This window comes from Gavialis gangeticus, unplaced genomic scaffold (assembly GCF_001723915.1).
Source record: "Gavialis gangeticus isolate Ggan-Ray unplaced genomic scaffold, GavGan_comp1, whole genome shotgun sequence".
NCBI lineage: Eukaryota > Metazoa > Chordata > Crocodylia > Gavialidae > Gavialis > Gavialis gangeticus.
The window spans coordinates 117,033,905-117,047,417 of record NW_017729022.1 but is presented as its reverse complement, the minus strand read 5'-3'; the positions used below and the strand labels follow the sequence as shown (position 1 = coordinate 117,047,417).

Below are 13,513 nucleotides of genomic sequence, written 5' to 3'. Positions count from 1 at the left end.
GTTTATGTGTAACTTCTGTCCCTAGCCCTACAGCGCAGACTCCTGGTTCTCTCACAGTTCACAGGAACGACATGCAGCAGCCCCTTGGCCCTGAAGAGATGCAAAGCAGTGCTCCATCCTACTGTTGCAGTGTGTCACGGCCCACATCCACCAGCTCTTCCATACAGGATTGAAATTGGTGTAATTATTTTTTCTTTTTTAATGGCAGAAAAGCTACAACTCTGGAAAAATCGATTTCCCTGTGAAAAGACTCTGATGGGCTTGAAATGACTGAAGAATGTAAATGCCTCCAGGTGCTCAGGCAAAGTTTTAGCCCTTCTTCCCCTCCCCCCATAGCATTATGACAGTTTCCAGCACCACAGAAGCAAGGCTGCATGTAACATGACAACTGGTGTGCACATTTACTCCATGAAAACTCATACACTTAGGAATGCATGGCTAATTCCTATGCGCAAAGCTGGCTTACTGCCTTTAAGCAAATGGCAGGCAGGCAAGCAGAATATCATTAAGGAACATCACACACTCACAGCAGAGATGCATAACAGCATCTAACACAGAAGTTTGCAAAACAGCTGCAATGTCTATTGGAACCAGATTGTCCTGAAGCAGAACAGCGTTGAGCAGGGTGGAGGGATTGTCAGAGAAGGAAAAATGGTTTAATCCCCATTTTAAAGCCCCCTCTTCCCAAATTCTGATCTTTCCTTTAAATCAGGGAGAGCTGAAGTTGCTGGGAAAGATGGAGATGAAATCTAGTGCCCCCTGGTGTAGCCAATGTGGTGTTTTACGAGGGCATTAAAATACTGTAATACAAGAAACATAATCTGTGGCTTGACTGGGAGCCTGCCACTGCTTGTAACAGTGCTATGAGCAGCTTGCCAGCTGGCAGGAAGCATTTTTGCACCATAAAAGCAGCACAAACTGAAGCTTATGGCAACAATACTTAGCTGTTACCCAATATTTAGCTGTTACCCAAGGACTTTTCTTCCCTTTGTCTCAAAGTACTTTGCAAAGGCAGGGTACTGTCATTATCCCAATTTGCTGCCACAGAGGGAAATGCTAATGCAGAAAACCCTGAAGGTATGAATATTCAAAAATGATATCTAATTCTGGGTGCCCAGTTTTAGGACCAAAACCTGCTTCATTTCTATGCACTTATGTGGCACTTCCGTAGCTGCAGAAGTACAAGTTGGGTTGGGGTGAGGGGGTGGTCGTTGGCCCTTATGCAGAGGTTATATCCATCTGTAGTGTAACAGGAGCCTTCAGACAGGCACATAACAGCCAGAAGAGAGGGAGAGGAGAAGATGCTGGTAAAGGAGCAGGAAAAGTGTTCATCCTTTATCCCAATGGCTGAGTGGTTAAGTGGATGTGGTGTACCTTGACAGTGGATGTGGTGTACCTTGATTTTAGCAAGGCTTTTGATATGGTCTCCCACAAAACTCTTGCAGGCAAGCTAAGGAAGTATGGGCTGGATGAATGGCCTGTAAGGTGGATAGAAAACTGGCTGGAGCATTGGGCTCAGAGAGAAGTAATCAATGGCTTGATGTCTAGTTGGCATCTGGTATCAAGTGGAGTCCCCCAGGGGTCAGTCCCAGGGCTGGCTTTGCTCAATGTCTTCATTAATGACCTGGAAGATGGCATAGAGTGCATCCTCAGCAAGTTTGCAGATGACACCAAGTTGAGGAGGGGAGTAGCGGATATGCTGGAGGGTAGGGCTAGGAGTCAGAGTGACCTAGACAAATTGAAGGAAAGGGCCAAAAGGAATCGCATAAGGCTCAACCAGGACAAGTGCAAAGTGTTGCACTTAGGACAGAACAATCCCATGCACCAGTACAGGCTGGGGGCAGACTGGCTGGGCAGCAGCTCTGCAGGAAAGGACCTGGGGGTTACAGTGGACAATAAGCTGAATATGAGCCAGCAGTGTGCCCTAGTTGTCAAGAAGGCTAACAGCATACTGGGCTGCATTGGTAGGTGTGGTGCCATTAGGTCAGAAGTAATTATTCCCCTCTATTCAGGCCACATCTGGAGTACTGTGTTCAGTTTTGGGCCCCCCACTACAAAAAGGATGTGGACAAATTGGAGAGAGGCCAGTGGAGGTGAACAAAAAAGGTTAGGGGGCTTACAAGGAAAGACTGGAGGAACTGGGCCTATTTAGTCTAGAGAAGAGGAGACTGAGAGGAGACTTAATAGCAGTCTTCAACTACCTGAAGGAGGGTTCAAAAGAAGATGGAGCTAGGCTATTCTCAGTGGTGGCAAATGACAGAACAAGGAACAATGGTCTCAAGTTGCAGCAAGGGAAGTTTAGGTTGGATGTCAGAAGGAATTTCCTCACTAGGAGGGTAGAAAACACTGGAACAGGTTACCAAGAGAGTGATAGAAGCTCCATCCTTGGGGGTTTTCAAAACCTGGCTAGACAGAGCTTTGGCTGGGATGATCTAGTTGGGGATGGTCCTGCTTTGAGCAGGAGGTTAGACTAGATGACCTCCTGAAGTCCCTTCCAACTTTTTCTATGATTCTACTTACCCAAGGAGCTGAAAACCCAGATTCTAGATCTTGGTCACTTTGGCTAGGTATAGACAGTCAAAAAGCCTGAGGCTGAATTGATTCAGTCTTTTCAAGGTAGTTTAAACTGCATAGATTAAATTGAAACAGAAGTAAACAGACTTTTACCTTTGATTCAGGCAATGCAGCCACATGCCTGCTGTGGCTCAGGCCAGAAGCTGGGGGTGCTAGAACACAGCTCTCTGGCTGTGTGTTCACTTCCTCTTCCTGCTGGCCCTAACGTCTCTGTGATTTTCAGTCCAGAATTACAGCAGCAGGACTCTGCAGAGTTCCTTACCACTTCTTCTTCCTAGGACTTACCATGGGGGTCAGCAGGAGCATATAGAGAACCACAGAATCAGTCAGTATGGGATTTGCACCCCCATCATGAACTCAAGGACAACATGAAGCCCAAGGAGCCATAACAGAGCATGTCACCACATCACTGCGTGTTCTGGAAAATAGTCCTTTAGGGTGAACCACTAGCCACCAGGCTGTGGCTATCATGCAAGGGTAACAAGCAGCCCCAAACTTGATCAAGCTGATTTTCACTCTCCTGATCCTGCACAATATTTCTGTTCCATTTCATAGGTGCATCACATTTTTCTGTTGGTGTTGAAGCAGGTGGTTTCCTTTTCTGGGGAACACAATGCCATAGTGTGCCCTTTAATATATTTTTGAAACACAAAGCCATCATCCCTGCTTGGATGAATCAGTCAGTGTGTATTGTATAAGCCTCTTCTTTAAATAGATGCTGCTGGTAAGATGACTAGGGGCTTAACGGGGCTGAAAATTGGGAGGCGAAAGGAGTGATTTGCAGCCTGTGTTATAAAATTACATGGGTCCCCGTACTGAGGCTGCTGAGTTGCAGACTTTCCTGGAAAAAAAAATCACTTTGCAATGCAATATAGGCCATTCAAATCAGATATAAATTATCTGGAGAAAAGCTGGCATCTGAATCCAAGCAGGGGTGGCTTCAGTTCTGCTTTGACAGGCAGCTTTTGATCTGTTTCAGTGCCTCCCACATCCTACCAGGCCAGTCCTGCCTGAACTCCATGTCCAAACAAAAGGACCACATTGGATGGTATTTGCTATGGCTCAGCACTGCAGATGCCTCAGCCAGGGCAGCACAGAGGGTGACCAGGAAATACAAAGTGTGAGGAGAGCAGCCTTGAAGAGAAGGGGACTTTCCAGGCACTTGTTAGGGAAAGGAATAGGCAGGACTGGAATGGGTTAACCCAGTCCAGTCAACTGGTTTTCAAATGTAAAAGTGCCCAACCTTAGAAACGTAATTTAAAATGTAGATACCCACATAAGGGGCTTTAAAGATTTTCAGTGCCTGTGAAAGCCAAGTACTTTAATAAGCACTATATTTAGGCTTTAGTCCCCCATGTTTGGAAAGTGTGGCCCGAAAATCTGAATGAAAACCAGGAAATGCACAAACAGTATAAGAAAACCCTACAAATTGACAGCACTAAACAACAAAGTGGGTAGCAATTCCCTTTGCCTAAATATATGTCAAAATGACACATCTTCATAAACCTGCCTCAGCATCTCTGTCCCCTAGTCAAACAGCAGATTGCTTCTAGTCAAGGAAACAAAATAAGCCTGCACAGGAACAGATGTGCCATAAATCTACTCAGGGACAGTAGTGTCCCAACAAAATGAGGTGTTTAGTCAGAGAAACAAGGAGCAGCATATGTTATGAGCCTCAGATTTCCTGCTGGCAATTGGCAGAAGGAAGACTCTTGATTTACTTATGGTAGAAATCAGTGTAGAACAATCTCTGTTCTGTGCTAATATACAGCTGTTTGTCAACGACAGTTTTTAAATATTGTATAATGGTAGGCTCTGGTTTGTAAGAATGCAAAACAGTTAATAATTAATTATTATTTATTTTGGGGTGGGGGGGAAATAGATACCATCCCAAGCATAAAAATACAATTTCTATTTCAATGAAATGTGGTTATGGGACTTGGCCCTGTTTTAAATTATAAGGCTTTATTCTGATACCATTTTCACTGAGAGGTTGCACTCAGCCATGTACAATAGCATAACAATCACTTGGTCATAACAAACTCTGCCTGGTGGCAAGAAATAGGCAAGGTAAGTTATGGTGTGGTGGGATAAGGCAGAATACAGGCTGGTGTAATGGTTGTTATGTTGGAATTCAGCACTCTGAAGTTAAGATAAGACAGCATTTTTGTACTACCTCTATGCACTTAATTGACTGTTTTAATTACAGTCCCAAACAAGACAATCATGTAGAAATTATGAAAGGGCAATACAGCAAAAGAGCTTTGGTCCTTGTTAAGTTTTATATTCTATGGTCACAGAAAGAGCATTTGTTTTTGATGTGGTGACAGCAGACAAGCATCATAGTACACATTATTTCCAGCTTCACTTCCTGTTGTGCAGTCCAATTTTTAAGAGATTTATCCTGTACAAAACAACATCCACATTTGATCCAAAGTGACTTTCAAATGAATCTCAAAACATATTTTTTACCCAGAATCTACTTTAATAAAAGGAAATAGGTGATGTTCACAATTATTCTATTATACATTGAGCCCGAGCTCAGTGTACCCACCACACTGTGCTGAGTTCAGAGTTAGGCTTCAGTCCTGCCACTAGCACTCTGACTTTTATCCCTTCCCTGGGATTTGGCTTTATGGATAGTTTAAATAACAGTGAAAGGCACTAACTTCAGCCTATGTCCCGAGTTCTTTGGTTCTTCCTTTTTAGAACCCTTTCTGGTCCAACCGCTGGGTCCTTGATGAAAGAGATGAGAAACCGTCTCATATATTTAGAATAGAGCTGACTGCAACTTGTGTAACCTCAGCGTGACTCAGCAGCCACCCTCTGTGCCTCCTGAACTAGGGGTGGCTGTAAACATACAGGGATGCTGCTCCAACTCACCGCAGTTACAGTGTGTCAAAGCAGACTCAATTAATCGAGTCTGCTGGAGCGTGCTAATTAGTGCACTGCAACAGCCTCCATGTCTACAGTATTCAGTGTCCCCACACTTGAAAATGGCAGTGGGGGCACTTCAACTAAAGCTCACTGAACAAACTTTAGTTAAAGCATTCCCACTGCCATTTTGCAGCATGGAATACATGAGACTCTGTGGGCACTTGAATTTGAGCAGATCTTGGAGCCACTCTAATTAAAGCGCTCTTCCCTCCCTGCCTCTGGAGTACGTGCAAAGATGCTCTAGGACTCTAACAGCTAAAACAGAAGGACTCAGCACAACAGGCCCTAGAATCAAGCACTCTGTTACACTTCCTTTCCTTTGCAGTTGTGACTGATTAATCATTACAGATAATGCAGACACTGGTCTGGAGATACGGAAAAGATATGGAAATGCACTGCTATGGAAGATCTCTTTTCCGTTGCATCAGACAGACTGCCGGTCTCCCCTTCCAAGCCTGTCCCACATGACCCACTATTTCTCATTCGCTGCTGAGATGTTGATGTCCCCCCTGCTTCAGACAGTCATTAATGCCAGGCTCTATCATCTAATAGGGCTGTGCGAAGCTTTGATAGCTGATTCTATTCAGAGAAGATATCACCCGATTCAGCAGCCAAATCTCTGAATCCAAATTGGGAGACCAATTAAGAGGTCCAAATCGAATTGGAACCCTCCAAATCGATTCAGAAAAGATTCAGCCTAATTCAGAGATTCGGCGATAGACTAAACAGGCAGCAGTCCTCCTTTAGGCCTGATGATACTGTAATACAAAATATAATCAATCCACATACAGTAGTAGATTGCTGTAACAGATTTGCAGGCAGGTTACAATTAAAGTGACATTCAGGTCATTGTGGAGAGAGGTAAGCCTCTAGGACCACCAAATAAGTCATCAAGTACCTTGCTAGCACAAGCACCTACATGGATCTCCCTTCAACCAGACATGCCTGGCAATCCAATGTCAAACTGCAAAACAGGGAGTTGGTAACTAGAAAGCAATTGCTAACAGAAGCTGGACTGCTGGGTTAAAGAGCCAGCCTGCGGTTTAAATGATGCCAGATTTTGCTTGGCAGCTGTATAATAGCAGGACTGTAGAATAAAGGTAGCTGGACAGATGGTGTCCTAGTGCCATATGAGGATGGGAAAGGGCATTAATATGACTAGCTAAGCAATTTAAAGAATATTCTTCTGAAATAAAGTATCTTTTCTTACAATATTATGAAGCCAGTCTCAGAGGCATACATGGTAAGGGAAATTTGACTTTTTGTACTCATATTGAAGTAACTGCTATGAAGTGCTGAGCATTTGGATATAAATATAGCCATAGACATATGCACACATATATATGTATGTACATGTAGACAGATAGGTAGGGGTATGTGTGTGTGCATAAATCAAGTTTTCCTTCTCTTCTGCAACTGTATGATAAGGACCTGGCTGTGTGGTATCATAATAAGTTGCCATGGAAAAAATCTCACTGTCATGAAAAGAGACCATCACAAAGAAAATGGATTATATATCTCAGCATCCATCCTATTCATCCATTTAGCTGGCCATTCATTCTTCCCACCTACCCTTCCATCTTTCCCATCTAGCCACCCATTCTAGCTATCTAATCTACCCAAGTTGTCTTCACTAAAGTGGTTTCTGAGTTATTTGGCACTTGCAGCAAAAGGATAGAGCTTCAGATTTGGGTTTATTGTCTTTTCTTTCTTTTTTTTTTGTAGATTTTAATGTTCTTGTTTAGCTTTGGTATAGCTCTTTAGCTAGCCTGATACCTAAATGGATTAAATATAATCTGATCAGAGAAATGTAATATAATGTGATCAGAGGATTTAATATAATCCTGATCAGAGAAAACAGTTGATTGATGTAAAGTAAGTGGGTGTCTTTTCTTTAAATAAAATGTTCTCCTCTGATTCAGGTTCTATGTGCTGTACACAAAACTCCTTCTTTGATCTAACTATCATTTTCTGAAACAACCTGTTAGGCTACAATAAAAAGGCAAAGTGACACATCTTAGCTCAGGCATGCCAGGTGACTATGGAGCAGCAGCAAGAGGCAAAGCAAAAAGGCATCTTCTCCTATTTGTTGTTCCTAATCACATTCTGCCTCCAGGCCCTAAACTGAAACTAAGTACGTTTCTGGATGAAAGCTAGCTGAAATGCATCCAACCTACTCATACAGCACCCTCTGCTGGACTTTTCCAAGTGTAGCTCTGGCAGCTACACTGGCCCTCTGGCCCTCCCTCCATCTCAACCCACAGGATGCTGTGACTGCAGCTTCAGCTGGAGGGAGAGGAAGACAGACAGAGAATTAAAAAAAATACTGAATAGCAGAAAGTCTAACAATCTGTTATTACATGTGAAAAATTCTGTTGGATCCCTTCATTTAAAATTAACTCGATTGCTCAAGTTAATGTACACTACTGTTAGGAAGATAAGTCTATTAACCTGAAAAAAATTCACTATGACTACACACAGGATGCAGTGTTTAACTTTGTTACTGCCTCTTCCTACAGGAAAGTAACTGGCATCATTAGGGCTATGACTCTACAAAAGAATTACTCTATAAATCAGACTGCAGCAGTGCAGTAAAACATTGTTTTAGAAATTGTACAAAAATTTTTTAAAAAAATCATAATTTGCTTCTTTACTTGGTTTTGGATTTGAACAAACTGCAAGCTATAACTGTGCTAAATCTCAATTTAAGGCATATCAAATTTAAGGCATACCAAAATCACTAGGAAAGTAGGAACTGAGCAAACAGACATATCACCTAATAATCATGAGCAAGCAATACCGATGCTGGCCCATGCTAATACTTTCCAGGTTTATGTTGTGCATTAACAGGAAAGCAAACTGATAGGACCCCTTTTGTTCTTCAGTAGGATTCCATTTTAAGTCTTCTGTGCAGAAAACAGGTCAAAATCATCCCACAGATCTGTGTTCAAGAAAAAACAAGAATAAATTATTGTACGTCAGCAGTAATCAGATCTCCATTCAGTCAAATATAAATTCACTATTCCAATCAATACCACACTGAAAAAACAGAGCTCTAAAATATCAACAGTGAAGATTTATGCAAAATAATGGGTAATTTGCATGCTCTCCAAACCCCACAACAGTGGTGGGTTTTAGGCCTATGCTGCTGACACCACCACACTACTTCTGTTACTAGCACATCTGTTTGAGTCTACCCGTTTTTTTCCCCCTGAAATTTCATGTCTTGAGCCAAATCAGCCAAATTAGTTCCGAATTTTATTGACTGAGCAAAGTGCAATTCTTCAAGTCTGTGTGGCTCTGCCACTGGCAAGTATCTTACCTCTCAGCCTCTTCAGTCTGGGGCTTCAGATACTCAGAGTGCATTATTGGAAGCTGTGCACACTTCCATGCACATTCAGTTCTGTGAGTCTGGCACCGCTGCCACTAAAGTCAGTGTGAGTTTCACCTTGCATTTGCATGAGGTTGGCAGCAGGCCACCAGGAGCTGACAGTGCTCAGCAACTCAGACTCGGCTTATGGATGTTCTCCAAGATTCCTTGGGTCCCTCATTCTCTCTCATCCTCTTTGTTACACCCTGTACACCTGCAGTCTGGTACAGGTGCTGTTCTAGAGACCTACTTTCCTGCCCACTTTGCACATTGCCTGCACCTTTGTACTTTCTAGAAGTTGGGAATAGCTTGGATTTATTGAGTTTAGCAGAGTAGATACTAGCTGGCTGGGAGCTGGAGGCATTTTGTCCCAAGCCTGTCCCAAGACATCACAATGTCTAATCAATCCCTTGAAGGGCAAAAAAAAAAAAAAATCAACTGGAAGGGACTCCTAGTGCTCCAATTATGCACCCCATCCCCAGTGGGGATGAGGGGAGGGGAGGGCTCATATCATCAGACCCTTTCCAGGGAAGCTAAGTTGGCAGAAATTAGAAAGAAAGTGAACCTCTGGGGGTACATCCCCTCGCAATGCCATGCAGTGATACTGAGTTAGAATCATAGAAAATTAGGGTTGGAAGGGATGTCAGGAGGTCATCTAGTCTAAACCCCTGCTCAAAGCAGGACTGTCCCCAAATGGATCATCCCAGCCAAGGCTTTGTCTAGCCAGGTCTTAAAAACCTCCAAGGATGGAGATTCCACAATCTCTCTGGATAACCTGGTCAGAACAAGCTAGTGTAGATACCATTAGTGGGATAGCTCCTACAAAAAGAACAGCAGAGTGCTGTGCTAATGTGGCCAATAACCAACCTAGCTTGGGTACTCATAGCCCTTCCTGCAGCATGCTGCACAGACATACCCTTTGCACCCTGTCTAGGATGCCCTGTATTCTGCTCATGGACTGTTTTCCTTTCTCTCTAATTCTGTCTGTCTTGTTTGTTCCAGCAGGCTCATTCCTGGCAGCCAGTCCTCCATGTATTCGAATGTCAACAATGCGGTTCTATTTTTAGTTACCGTGCTGACACTTGGTAATGAAGATACATTCTTATGGCTTGTGTGAGCTTCTCCTTTTCATCCCCCTACCCTGACCTCATTGCTTACACCATGGATGTCTGAAATGTCTCATACTGTTACACACAAGTCAGATGAAAAAAGAAGGGTTTTTTGCAGTTGAAAATAACTTCAGACAACTTAATATTGTTCTCAGGTAAGTTCAGGGATCACCTGATTGCCTACTATTTGGAAATCTTTCTGCTTCAGGGTCAGATTTTTTTGGAACATTGACCTCCTGACATCTTTAGAGATATGATGAACTGCGAAGATGAGGCTGACAAATATATCCCAGTTGCCTGAAAGTAAGATCCCTGCTATACTGAGATAGAACTTGTATAGCAGTACCATCCCTGCTGTGTTGGATCATGGTTGGCGTGTCAGTCCAAGGAGGGTGCTTGAGGTAGAAGTTTGAGCCTGCGTCCAAATGGATGCCAAAGGCCTTCTTCTGCTAACCCAGCTGTGAATGGGTACCTAGTCTTTCTGGCTGGGGAGTCAAAGGCAGCTGGATGCAATGCTGGCCGTATCATTCTCTTTTGTGCCACTGGCTCTGGAAACTGGTGGATCTTAGCTTTGCTCACCTTGGATGAATGTTTGACCTTGACCAGAAGTCAGTCCAATGCAGAAAGTCCCAACGAGGTCACAAACACCACACAGGGCCAATGCCAGCCCAAATGAAACAAGTGCCACAGTTTCACTGAGTGTACTGAAATGGGGTTTGGCTTTTGGGTATGGCTGGAACAGCTTGGTGTGTTGTGCAAACGCTCATCACTTAGAGCTCAGATACTGAATTAAGCAGACAGTTGTGGAATTCCTTGGCACTGACTGATCACTGAACAACTCTGCTTCCTGCAGCTCCCTATAGCCCAGATATCTGGCACGGGGCTAGACTCCTTCTCTCACCTTCCCAGCCTTCTGCACAAGAGAATACTTATGCAGAATAAATTACTTTGCTTGGCCTGGGGTCAGCACCCTTGGGGTGAAGTTACATGTTAAACTTAGCCCATATTAAGGGCACTTAAATACATGAGCACGTTAAGATCAGTAACTCATGCTAAGTGCCCTCTGAACATCTCAAAGTTAAGTCACTTCAGGCAAGGGTTAACTCTGAACCATACTACCTAGCTCATGTTAGGGTAACTTTAGTCTGTTCCATGGAGATAAAACAAGCAATTTGCAGTCCTCCAGCATCCCAGGACACACTGCTCTCCGTGCCACTGCCCACTCCCCGCCCCACCCAGAGCAGGGATAGAGCCCAGGTGTCTTGGCTCCTATGTATGCCCCTGATCCTCAGCCCTCTAGTGGAAAGTCAGAGCGGTGCAGGCAAGAAACAATATTAACTCTTAACATGCAACTTCTCACAGCATATTTTACCTTTAATGCTACTTAGCATCCATGGATTTAGTATGATCTAAGTGTAATGTGTAACTTTGCCCTAGATTTAGCCTACCCTTCCAATTTTTTTTCACCATAGAGATGCCTTAGTCCCATTGATTAGGGTCAGATTGGCCCCATAGACATTCCCACAAGGGGTACCTTTGCACTCTGGATACTAGGGGATCTTAAAGAGCTTCTCCTTTTGCACAGCTGCAGCATTGAGCCTCTGAGCACGCCTGCAGTGCAAGCAGACTTGCTGCCACTTCCATTTTCTGTCTCTGATGTTTCTCCTAATAAGGCTTTGATGCACTCAGATACATCTTGACTTAATTGCAGTCAGACACTCTTGGCAGGTCATTTAAACCAAACAGCTCCACGAGGCTGAAGATGGTGTTTGTTTTCTGGTTCTAGGACAGGCGAGCCTATTGACAAGGCAAAGAAGCTAGAAAATATCTATTCCCAATTCACAGAGGAGACAGCTTATTATGAGTTTGACAGGGCACAGAAAACATCAGGCACAATCCTCATTCCAAATTCGTAAAGCTCTGGCAGTGGAAAGGGGGCTTATAAAGAGCATATATGTCACTTACTCCCACTGTCTGGCTGCTCTGTACTACCAGAATAGTGTGAAGTGGCCTGTGTGGAAATGAGAATCAGGCCTTCACTGAAAACACTGCTTGGCTCCATGTAGAGGCTTTCATCTCTAATATTACACAATAAAAACAATGGATGGAGACAGGAAACAGACAGGAAACACACAGTAACCCATTCCAATCTGATCCAAAGCCCACTGAGATTAATGGAAAGAACTCCTATTCATTTTGTTTGGTTTGGAGCAGGCTTCTATTGCGTAGAAATAAACTTTGATAGAATTATAGAAAAATAAAGCTGAAAGGACCCTTAAGTCATGTAGTCCAACCCACTCATTCAAGGCAGGAACATTCATCTAAACCAGGGAGGGACAGCCTGCAACACAGTTGCCACAAGTGGCATGGGCAGCCTCTGTTTGTGGCATATGAGAGATCAAGGAGGAGACAGGTAACACAGCAGTAGACTGGGCATGAAGCAGAAAGCAAGGCAGCAAGTTGGGCAGGGAGCACAGGGAAGGAAGTAGAAAGCAGAGCAGCTAATCAGGCAGGGAGCACAGAGCTGGGAGCAGAAAGCAAAGTAGCAGATCAGGCAGAGGAAGGGGACTGAAAGGTCACTCAGGGAGGATGCCAGGCCAGTTTGTGGCACGTGCCAAAAAGGTTGGACCCCACTGGTCTAAACCACCCCAGACAAGCATTTGTTCAATCTGTTCTCAAAACCTTTTGAGGATGGGGACTCCACAACAATGTTGCACCTACGCAACATTGGGTCCTGTGACTTACACATTACCTATGTCACAGGCACCCATGGTACCTCCTATGGGTCAGGCCATCTTCTCTGCTACCTGGACTTCATTTTGAATGTTTCATCTTAAGTCCTGTAACTGGCTGAGTGCAGGGCAGATTTGGCTTATAGCTCCTCATTGCCACCACCATGAAAGTGTGTGGGGACAGAACCAGGATCTGACTTACAGCATGAAGATTTGATGGGTTCACCAACAATTAATTTGCTCTGCTCTGCAGCTTGTCTGTTCATAAACAGTTCACAGACCAGGACCTTTAACAGCACTAAGCTTGCAAGAACTTCCAGGCAATGCCTGGAAGTTTCAATCATGATTCATGAGCACCAGCATGTTGTAACCACATGAGTGTGGGTCTTTGTATTTATATGGATATGACCCATTTCAGCAGTGACAGCTTTGATTTATTTTCAAACTGGACAAATGGAAAAATGTATGGGATGCTGAGCAAACAGAAACGGGGTGGAGTGGGGAGGGGATGATATGCTGCTTTTCACAGAATCATAGAAGTCGGTTCAGGAGGGACCTTGTAGATCTTCAAGTCCGACCCCCTGCCTTGGCAGGAGAAAAACTGGGCTCAGATGACTCCAGCCAGGTAGGCATCCTCCTCAGGGTAGGAGCCAGCACCACTTCCCTTGGAAGTTGGTTCCAGATCCTAGCCGCCCTGACAGTGAAGTAGTTCTTATGGATGTCTAACCTAAACCTACTCTCCAACAACTTGTGGCCGTTATTCCTTGTTATGCCGGGGGGGGGGGGGGGGG

The 13,513-nt window shown here is 44.0% G+C and overlaps 1 long non-coding RNA gene across 1 annotated transcript in view; it reads right to left on the bottom strand.

Annotated features, from left to right (window-relative positions):
• Window positions 1-7,057: 7,057 nt before the first annotated feature.
• The window catches only part of LOC109296577, a 52,871-nt gene continuing 46,415 nt past the window's right edge, over window positions 7,058-13,513 (bottom strand). Inside the window, exon 2 of the long non-coding RNA XR_002096989.1 lies at window positions 7,058-8,452. This is a non-coding gene — a long non-coding RNA (uncharacterized LOC109296577). The remainder of the gene's footprint in view (window positions 8,453-13,513) is intronic.